The 12,278-nt window shown below is 32.2% G+C and overlaps 1 non-coding gene across 1 annotated transcript; it reads right to left on the bottom strand.

The window, feature by feature from the left end:
• Window positions 1–6,864: 6,864 nt before the first annotated feature.
• Window positions 6,865–6,938, bottom strand: TRNAT-AGU. Its single transcript has one exon. It is a non-coding gene; the product is annotated as a tRNA-Thr (tRNA).
• Window positions 6,939–12,278: the final 5,340 nt, after the last annotated feature.

Genomic DNA, 12,278 nt, shown 5'->3' on the forward strand with positions numbered 1-12,278 from the left:
TACTTGAACTTTATGTGAAGACATAAAAGTGAATCATGTTTGGGTATATAGCCAAAACAGTCTATAAATATAAGGATGAGGATGGGTACCTTATCCTGAAAATACTATGGATGTGATCCGCTTTGTATTTTAAGACAAACGATATGATCCTAAATCGTTCATGTAGAGACATGTGAATGGGGGCATCCTATACAAAAAGATGTTTGCAAGAGACTAGACCATGAAATGGTCACTTTTTTTTTATAACGCCGTTTACTATTAAAACTGGTTGTTTCATTTTGATGACCCCTAGCTGTAACATGAATAAACAACGTATATGCGGAAAAAATTTGGATTTTAAGCACTCTAAATTTCATTAATTTTAAAGATAAAACATCCATGCAAATAACTTTTGAAATTAGGGTTTGAGTTACAACCTTTGTAGCTCCAAATTGACCACTAATTCTGCTCCAATCTTCTAACCAACCAGCTGTGAACCATCATGAGGGTTTTCTCAACTATTCTTTGACCTCAGAACGGGATGGTAGGATTTGGTGAGTGACTAAACTAAGGATGAATTTAGAATAGAAATTGAGGACATAAATTCTAAAACTCTTTTAGAATCTCTAAGTTGCCACGAAGAATTTGTTTTTCAACTAACTTGAAAATCACTCAAAATGACCAAGAAATTTAATATTTTTCAAAGCATCATATTTATGGAGCAATTACATGCAATTCATACAAATTTGAGTTAACCAAATTCTGACACTTCAGAATGCACTCAATTTGGTGGGATAAGTGGCATTTTGTGGAATCAATACTTTGCCAAATGAATTATTCACTAATTCACTAAAAGTTTGATCTTTTCACTAAATATTATTTGTGGATCTTTCCACTAAGTGAAGTCAACATTTTGACATTTGACTATTTTGTAGTCAACATTTCACTTTAGTCAAATTTTAGTTAAATACAATTTTAATTCAAAATTAACTCAAAACTAATTTTAAAATTTCCCACTTAGTGAAGTCAACTTTTGACCTTTGACTTTCAAAGCTTGGTGAAGTCAACATTTGACTTTGACCAACTTTGGTTAATTTCATTTAATTCAAACAATTAATTTAAATCAAATTAATATTAAATAATTCATAAAACGGTTTAATTAATTTTAATTTAATATTCAATTATTAAATCCAACACTAATCCCGATGAATCCGTATTCATAGTTTTGATATTTAAATTTTATTTAAATATCTCAAACTCTATCTTTATCATTCTATTCTCAATTGAATGATATGCTATTAAATATATCACATATATTTAACGCTTATTCCCTAATTTGAACATCAACACTTCAAACTCACTCGTCACATTATTCTAAGGTTTAGTCCAATATGAGCAAGCAGTGGAACCTAATGGACCTATAGATCATGAGCTCCAACGATCTGAGATTAATTGGGCTAAACTATTTTAACCGAATTAACCAACATTCGTTATCTACCGGGACACTCTACTAAAGCCCAGTAGTTGCACTTTCCTCAATGTAGATATATTTTTTTCACTTGATTTAACCATGATCAGTAAGTTGATCCTTCATAAGTTGTTCGTATTTACAGTCGGGTCAAAATTATCGTTTTATCCCTATAATATATCTTGTTCCTTAAGTCTCTACCGATCTACTTATGAACGTTTGGTTAATGGTCCTACCAATAAACCGAGTTCCTCTCAATCATAAAGAGAGCAGGGTCACTTGCTCAAGACTAAGAGTCAGTACTTAAGGAAACAAATTATCTGCTGATCCTGAAATCTGGTAGAGCGAATTCCATCTTGCAAGACTATGTCTCTAGCTATCTACCCGATCTTATCCCTAAAATAGGAGGCTTATTGAACGAAAATATTGAGTCACTCTCACTCATGTAGAGTAAAGGATAATCCCGAATAAACAGGAGTTCATAGTTAGCTCAAGATTAAAACCAAGTTACCTTAGGTCATCGAAATGAAACAGTAAGTTTTAATAGTAAACAACGTTATAAAGAAAAGTGGATATTTCATGGTCCGGTCTCATGCAAACATCTTTTGCATAGGATGTCCCACTCGCATGTCTCTATATGAACGGTTAAGGATCACATTGCTTATCTTAAATACAAAGTGGGTCATATCCATAATGCTTCCAAGATAAGGTACCCTGTCGTATCCCTATACTTATAGACCATTTTGGCTATAAACTCAAACTTAATCCACTTTTATGTCTCCACATAAAGTTCAAGTATTCGTGCTATAGCCAAGGGTTCATTAGTTTATTAGATTTAGGCATTAACAAGTGCAATTTACATATTCAATAACAACTTTACTGAATATACCTCAATGGCATTTTTATGCAAAATAGAAAATGTTTAATATTTACAAACTGCGAGTTTTAGGACATACAATCAAACAATTACACCAATAATCTATTTTAAAGTATTGCTGAGAATATATATATGTGTGTCTGTGTGTGTATATAATTATTGTGGTGACACTAAGTCATACCACGAATCTAACTTGATCATTTGTACTAGGTGATATTATGTCTTCATGACAAATTTTCAAATGAAAAATTGTACGCATCAACTCAAATCTTCGTGCTGTAGCCAAGGGTTCGTTAGTTTATTGGATTTAGGCTATAACAAGTGCAATTTACATATCTAATAACAACTTTCCTGAATATACCTTAAAGATGTCTTTATGCGAAATAGAATATGTTTAATGTTTACAAACTGCGAGTATTAGGACATACAATTACTACTACAAAAATTGGATTATTTGAAGTTTTTTCAATGTCAAGTAAAGGGTATACTTGACGCTTATAAAAGCGTCGGGTATTTTGACTTCAAGTATATGTGATAACTTGACTCCGAAAAAATGTCAAGAAAAATGTTTCTTGATACAATTTTTATGTCAAGAAAGTAATGCACTTGACATTGGTGGTATGTCAAGTTTATTGATTCTTGACATTGATTATGTATCATATATGATAACTCTTGACGTTTTTTATTTGTCAAGTATATGTATTTTTTTTTTCCAAATTAAATGCCCCAATTGATATTCTCATTTTCTGCCTTGTATTCCAACAATACAATTATATCAAATTAAACATTATTTATTTAAGATCTATCAACTCCATATATTCACTAAAAATTCTGTATGTTCAACTATGACCTTTCATATGAACACTCCTCACAAATTACAACAATATTTCTCTTTCACATGTACATGCACAAAATAAAATCTCAACTATTGCTTCTATATACAAAACTCAACTTTCAACAAACACAAAAGTGACAAATTATTCAATAAGTAACCTCTCAACAAAGTATATTATTTAATCTATACATTAGGCTTTGAAGTCTAAAGATCGAGAACTAATAGTCAGGCAAGCCATGTTTAAGCAAGTCAACCTGCAAAATAGAATAAAGGGCGATAACATCAAATTTCAAAATATAGAAATAAGTGTTAAGACACAACAATGATAAAAAGTCATGCATAAGAAAAAATGTATATGATTGGCTTACTTTATGCAATGAAAAAATATCATATTCGAAACTTAAAAAATATCTACAACTTAAAGTTAGGAACTTACTAGGATTTCATTCATTCTCTTTTGACCATATCCATCCTCAGGAGAAACAATTACCTTTCGATGCAAAACAAAGGAAGATGGGAGAGATTTGAAAAAATATAATAAAGAGGAAGAAGATTACCAACAAATCAACCATATGCTAAAATTTAAAATAAAAGAATACAGCTACCTTTCGCCCAACTTTCACAACTTTCAAAACTTTCAAGCGAAAGCAACTTGACACAGTTGTAATCCCTTTATAAATGCAATCAAAGTGCATCTTTAATAGAAAAATAATACAGGAATCAATGAGTAGAAGATAATATTGGAAGTTCAATCTTATCTACAAGCAGTAAAAAATTTCTTCAAAATTTCATTCACCAGATGAACCAATTAACTCTAAATAGATTACCCAAAATGTCGTTTGATTCGAATGCCACTTCAAAACTACAACAAAGTAATCCAACCTACGAAAAGTTCAATAAGGTTACAAAATGCAAATTCCAGCAACTATGTAACAATTCCAGAAGTGTTTCAAGGCCTTAATAACTTTGTTGGACAGTGGCTCCAATCCCTTGAAATTTTTGAATTGAACATCAAAAATTGAAAATAATTCAATTATAAGACCAATACTTCAATGGGTAACAAAGAACGATTAATACTAACCTCTAAACTTACCAAAACCTTGCGAACATCGGTCTTAAACCTATTGGACAACAATTTAAATCCTTCCAACACTTCAAAATCAATCTCATCATCAAACATTCAAACAAGAAAATCATTACAAAAGATGTTACATTATAGCCCAAATCACAAATTAAATATTTGAAAGTACGAGACTAGAATTGGAAAAATCCCAAATTATAGGGAATAAAATGATATTTAAGAGGAAAAAACGAGATAAACCAAACCCTATCGCCTGGCCAGAAACACCCACTGATACCAAGAGATCCGCAGACAACAACGCCTCTAGAAGTGAGACACACCCGTGGAAGGCAGCCCCTGAAACTGGAATCAATCGGCCCAAAAAACACCCACATCGAAAACCCACTTGCCGGACGCGAACCGAAACCTACGCGATTGCACTAAACCGACTGGACATTCCACGCCTCGAACGCCAGCGTCAACGACGTACGACTTCAAATGGGTGGTACACGTAACATGATTTACCCGCCTTGAACGCCAACGTTAATGACGGACGACCTCAGATGGCTTCATGCAGCTTTGTATGTTCTCTCTTGCTCAAAATCGACAGCTCTAATCTATTATTTTAAGTGGTATTTGGGGATTAGGGTTTCTTCTATTCCCCCTTTTTATTTTTTACTTTTTTCTTTTCAATAAAAGGAAGGAAGGTCGAACGAACGTAGCGACCGCACGTAAGAGGTTGAAGGTCGATCGACTAAATCTAGGGTATTTAACTCTTTTACTTCTTTAAAATAATAAGATAATTATTTTTTATATTTTACTTGACACGAAAAACGTGTCAAGTAAGACCTCATATTACTTGACACGAAAAACATGTCAAGTAATGGTTCACAAGAAAATCTCCGAAACATTTCGTCAATATCCGCTTTTTTAACCCTTTTACTTGACATTTTCTTTTCTAAAAAGTCATTACTTGACGTTTTTTCCAAAGAAACGTCAAGTAATTAAAAACTACAAGTGTCAAGTAATGTAGATTTTGTAGTAGTGAATCCAACAATTACACCAATAATCTATTTAAAGTATATATATATCTATATATATATATATATATATATAGTGGTGCACTAAGTCATACCATGAATCTAACTTGATCATTTGTACTAGGTGATATTATGTCTTCAAGACAAATTTTCAAATGAAAAATTGTATGCATATACATGTTTGGGAGAGTATGAATGAGAGACAAATTGAATAAGTACGGGGGACAAAGGATATTTCCTACTCCAGCTTCAACATGTCTTATCCACTCCTTAGACTCTAACAGACTGTTTGGAAGCTTATAATGGAATGAGTTTGTAATATAATGTAATCCAAAACTCATATTTGGATTGAGTGTTTTGGGTTTGATATGTAATCCAAAGTCATTCGTTTTCAATGGAATCCTCTTTCTCCATAGTTTTCAACTGAATCCTCTTTTCCCACCATTTTCAAATTTCACGATTCTATTTCCGTTTCACCTTCGATTTCTCATTCATTACAACACTCATCTAATTCCAAGTATTCCTGATAACATTCCAACCTCCTAAACAATCCCTAAAGGTATAATACTAATCTTTTCAATTCATCTCTTTTCTGTATAATACTAATCTTTTCAATTCATCTCTTTTCTCTCTAACTCAAACACTTAACTAAATTGATGAAAACCAAACTAAAGTCACTACTAGTAAGATTATGCAAGTTAAGTAGCAACATATTTTTATTAGATCAAATCTCATCAACTAAATTGAAGAGACGAACGGAAGAGTGAGATAAAGAGAGAAGCCACATGACAGTGATATGATGCAAAGAGATAAATTACCCCTTCTTTTGTTTGTAGTGCAGTTATTATCTAAAGATGAATGAAGAATGAGCATAGCTCGATTAATATACAACGTGTATTATCGATCTTGAAGTTATAGATATGATTCTCCAACCTACACATTATAGAAGAAAAAATGAGATAAAAGAAGGGAGCAAATAACCCCTACCCCTTTTTCCTTCTTGGATCTATCCTTGAGTCCTTTGAATAACGGTGTAAGGTTGGATTTATATAAAATGCTAAGCCCAATGAATATGGGCCTGAGGAATATCCAAGTTTGGGTGCAAGAAAGGCAATGGGCTTGTATTGAATGCGCCACTTTCACTTCCTCGTCACTAGTATATGTGTATAAGTTTGTCAATATTAACATAGCTTACATTGGGGAGATACTTTGTTTTATTTTTTCGATTTTGGAGCTAACTGAATTGATTGAGTCTATAAAATAGAAAACCAAACCGATGACTAATAAAGAAAAAAATCGACGGTTCAAATTTTATTTTTAATATTGCTTGCACCAAAATAAAAATACAAAAAATGTTATATATATACCATTGTTCAGTTTAGTTTAGTTTTGATGGATTTTTTCAATAAAACAAATTCATAAATCAATAATTTTTTGTTTTCTTTAAAAACAAAATAATATGTTCCATTTTACACCCAAAAAAACATACCAAACCACATATCAACTCATACTTACGTAACAAAAAGGAACAAAAAGCATGAAACTGTCAAATATCAAATAAGAAAAAAGAAAACTTTTATATATTTAAATAACAGAAAATAAAGTTGCTCTCGTTGAGAGTCGAACTCAAGACCTCCCGCTTACTAAACGGGTGCTCTAACCAACTGAGCTACGAGAGCAGATGCTAATAAGGGTGTGTATTTTATATTTTATAGATTAACTAAAAGTTAGATTTTGCTTTTCATATTTATCTTTGGTCACTAAGTACTACGCGGAAGAAAGAAAACCCTCCCCAAGATTTTAATGATTTTGAGATAATTTTGTTTTGATCCTTATCAATGATGTAATAAGTGTCGAGGGTTGAACAAGGCAAGGTGTATAATTTACTGGCAGACTTAAGTTCTTAGAGTACTAAGAGAAAGCATAAGAGGGTGTGCCTCCCTAAAAGAAAAAGTTAGTGTCATCGCTTGGATCAACTAGCCGATTTGGTGAATATATACCAATAGAGAAATAACCCAACTATATACGATCTGACATACCCTACATCTAACATCCCGAGTTCTAGTTAAATTTAACTTAATTTTCTTAAATTATTGAATTTTTATGTCATTTAATTTTAAAATTTCTTAGGCCAAAATTTAGATAATTGAATTATTTTGATTGGTTCGACTTTAATTTAGGGGATTGAATTCGAGATTTTGAAGCCTTTCTAGCAGGTTGTCCAACACTTGGCGATTCTAAAAGATTTGGGTAAGTTATTTGGAGATCGTTGGAGTGAATTTTGTATGTTTTAGAATTGGCCCCAAAGATTGAAATTGAATGATTGTGTTTTGCATTACGGACCTTGATCCAAAACTTCCAAATCGAGAAGGGGATTATTTTATCTATTATTTAAACTTAAGCTTTGAAGTAAGTGATATTATATCGGGTGCCCTCATGCCAAGCACCCTAGTTCAGATGTATTATGACATTAATTGGATTTGGTAGCATGTTACCCATTCGATGCATGAAATTGATGAGGATTATGAGTAGGTTGCAGTTATGTATTATGTTATGATTTATGTTGTGTGACCTCATAAGAAATTTTGTATGTGACGCATGTTAGACCAATAGAGGTGTTACACTGGCTCGCCTTGATGCATGGTTTTTTAAGGACTGTAAGGTCCGATGTAGAAGTGTGAATCGTGTCCCAATTTTAAATTTTTACAGGGAATTAGAATTTAGAAGAACATTATGCATAGTCATAGATTTTACAGTATGCATCTAAAGAGAAGAAGAAGAGTTATATCACTTACCCTTGAAGAACATTATGCATAGTCACAGATTTTATAGAAGAACACTTACCCTTGAAGAACCGAATCCTCATGAACCTCCTCCTTCCGGTCATAAAAAATTCTCATAACGCAAACACCCAAAAAAACTCACAGCAATCACCAAATCACTATTTGGTTGGACACCACCACAAGAAAGTCTTTTGTATTATTCTTAGGGATTGATAATTACAGGAGGTATGGACTTTGTTGATTTTGGGAGATGGAGAGGATTTGAGAGGAGATGAATTTTTCTGTGTTTCCGAGAGAGATTACTGAGAGATCAAGACCAGAGAGTAACCAGTAGACCTTCTCTGCGTGAAAAGCAAGAGGAAGAAGAAGATCTCTTATAACCTCTCATTCTAACATACGTGATTAGGGAAAAACCAAAGGAAGGAGTTATAATTCCCTTCTTTCATAAATTCAAATTAAGTTAAAACTATTCTAATTTAATTAAAAATATATAATCATATAATAACCACTTTATTAATATATATATATATATATATATAGATATATATATGTACACACACTATATATTATATCTAAAATAACATATAACCTATAGTTTTTAAATTTTATCAAATACAATGTAACCAATAGTTTGAATTCTCTATATTATTTATGACATTTAATATAAATCAAATTCATATTAAAATTAATTATATAAATCTTATCCAGATAATTAGTGTTTGAATCATATTCAAATATTTAATTCATCTTAAAAAAAACTTTATATTATAATGTATCAAATGTATTATATTAATTATATATGATATAATTAATTTTAAATAATCATATCATATATAATTAATTTCCTCGATTAATTTGAACAATTCAAATTAATCCAAAATTAATTCTCAATAATCCATGTTGAACTACAAAGAGGACCTTATGGACCTATAGATTGAAGTTCCAATGGTACTGGATAATTAATTAAACTCCTTTAATATTAATTATCCAACATCCATTAACAGTCAGCTACTCTACTAAAAACCAACATTTGCACTCTTCATACTACAAATATATTTCAGTGTCCATTGGATATAACCAGTCAACAATGTGATGACCGTTCACAAATTACTCGTAAGTACAGTTGAGCCAAAATTACTGTTTTGCTATTGTTGTTACATCTAACTCCATCAATGCCACTGATCCCTCTAATGAACAATAAGTCATAATTCAACTATAACCAGACCTTTCTCAAGCCAAGAGAGGGTATGGCGCCACATTCTTCAAGCCCCAGAATCAACGCTTAAGGGAACAATTTATCTGTTTATCCCGACATCAGGGAAGGAGTGAATTTCATCTTGTATAGCTGTGTTCTCAACTCCCTAATCGGACGAATACCCAAAATAGTCGGCATATTGAGTCGGTGATCTGCCACTCTCACCCATACAAATCAAAGGACCGGCTTTATATGCAAAAGTTCACAACTCACTTAGGATTCAGATCATGTCACCTATGGTCATCCTGGTGAAATGTAAGTCTCTACTATTAACGGCGCTATATAATGAGACTATTCATTTCGTGATCGAGTCTTATATTAAAGGGTTTTGTATAGAACGCCACTGCTTATATGTCTCTACATGAATGATCAGAATCATATCATTTGATAGGCCCATTTATTTGTTACGACTTCGTGAATCAACAGGTTCACTTTCATGTTTTATTTGATGGTGTGCCATCGGGCCACTAGACATGCATGTCAGGACGAGATAGGTTATCCCCCCTAGTTAGCCATTCAGGAACAACTTCAGTATGTATGTCCCATTAACCCCAGGCATTCAAAACATGTGATTGCATAGCCTGATCCTAATGGGGTCACTTATAAAGTATTTTATACTCATCCTTTATGTTTACATGTTTTTCAAGTAAGGCCAAGGATACTCAAGCGACTAATAAGAGGAATCCATGATAGTATCAAAAGGACTAGACAGACAACTTTTGCATATGAGTTCTTGTGTTGTTTTTATGGTTTACTATCTTCTTTTCATAAACATGGTTTTTTATAGAGTTTAGTATTAACGATTTTCTTTCGGTAAATTTTCTTAATTTAAAATTTATGTTTTTGGAGCACCCCAACTCAGAATGTTATGAAATATTAAGTAGAAAGTTTGATTTTAATTCTTTATTTAATCAACCAATCTTTTCATGTTTTTAATGCAAATGTCTATGTACGAGTTTATGTATGCATTAGGTAACAACCCTATTAAATGTCTTAAAAAGTCGGGCCGTTACACTACAACCTCAAGCTCTAGAAACACTCTTGACATCATCAAAGTTTCATGTAACTAGAGGCGAGTGTTAGATGAAGGGCCTATAAATAGTTGCACTCAACGACTCCCAAAGGAAGAAGAGTATGTCATCCCTAAATGAGAGCTCTGGCATTGCTTCTTTGTGCTTAACTGAACTATACAATCTTTGTACTAACTTAGGCATCGAAGTATAGTAAGTTTGACATGAAACTGATGTGAGGATCTCTTATGCAGATTAGCTTGAAAAGTGAGACCAGACCAAAGAAGTGAGTCGATGTCAAGCCTATGAGAGCCCACAACAACAATAAACCAAAAGAAATCCGAGCGACAACAATAAAAAAATAATAATAACATAGGTACTTTATTCACTTATTTTATAAAGCAAATGCTTTGTCTCATATATGTTTGAGTTCACGTTATTATTATTAGTTTTGTGAAGGAAATATATAATGTCTTTGTTCTTATACAGAATTTGACTAAGAATCAAAATGTTTTTAATAGAAGTTGAATCATAGAACTTTTATTATATCCACGAGTTCGACCAATTCACTAGACAACCCACCTAATCCTACAATATTAAGGTGTCCGAGAAAACTCATAGAAAATTAAATCTTAGTGGTTGTTTGGGGCGTTGAGTTGAGATAGGATGTCTAAAGTTCATATGTCTGTGTCTGGGATGTAGAATTATTTGATTTGAGTTCATATATCTGTGCTTGTGGTGTATAATTGAGTTCATATGTCTGGGTATCTGATGCAGTTTTTTGAACTTTAAATAATATGCTTTTATGATTGCTATTTTTGTTTTGAAAATTTTTTTATTCAATAATTCTACCTATCTTTGTTTGAATAAAATATGGATTATAACTTTTTTCTTTTAATTTTTAAAACTTTTCTTTCTTTTTTTCTTTTTAAGGCAATGAACAACAATTAACTCATTACATTTCTTGTAGAAATATGATTAAATAAAATGAGAAACTAAAGCGAAATCAAAACTTTTGATTCTAGCTAATTTTTTTCCATGAATTTCATTATCATCTTTTTCTTTTTCTTTTTCTTCCTATTGCTGCTCTATATTTTTTAATATGTCATGAAATTTTTTTTAATTAAATCTCCCCCATCATCGTAACAGCCAATAGAATGTCATCACATTTATTTAACAGTTTCACTTTCATTTCCTCTAAATTTGTAGGATCATCATAGAACAAATCTCTATTTTTCACTAATTCTTGCTGGAACAAATCTCTTTTGTTAAATAAATGTCATCACATTTATTTAACAGTTTCACTTTCATTTCCTCTAAATTTGTAGGATCATCATAGAACAAATCTTTATTTTTCACTAATTCTTGCTGGAAAATGTTTCAGGAAATTCTTCTTTTCATTTTATGGTTTTCTTTGTTATATGTTACATACATACTTTTGTCTAAATATTCTTAACACTCATTTGATATGTGAATTCATTACATATAAATATTACACTAAATGTAGAAAAAATAATATTTTTTTATATAATCAACAACCCTACAACATACTTTAACAGACATTAGTCTTATAATAGTCGGAAATGGTTGTTGAAGTTGATTATCGAACATGCAGAAGTCGGGCTATCGTATAGACGACCGCATGCAGAGAACTTCTCCATCGCAAACACGAACGCATACGATCAACACATTGGTGTTGCGGTAATCAACCGCATGCATCCATCGCATAGGAGTTGCAATCGTCAAGCGATTGTGGTCATCGTGTGGAAGTTGCGGTAACCAAGCGATTGTGGTCATTTCAAGATTGCGGCTACACGATGATAACCATAATGGCAGGATTACCGCAAGGTTGGTGGAATGGAAGCATCAACGCATATCTCGAGAAAATCAAAAGATGATGTTGACATTTCACCTACCACGCCGTTAGCAGCCGAAATTCACAAAAGGATCAACGCACCGCTAATGTCAAAA

The sequence above is a fragment of the Benincasa hispida genome, chromosome 3 (assembly GCF_009727055.1).
Source record: "Benincasa hispida cultivar B227 chromosome 3, ASM972705v1, whole genome shotgun sequence".
In the NCBI taxonomy this organism is placed as follows: Eukaryota; Viridiplantae; Streptophyta; class Magnoliopsida; order Cucurbitales; family Cucurbitaceae; genus Benincasa; species Benincasa hispida.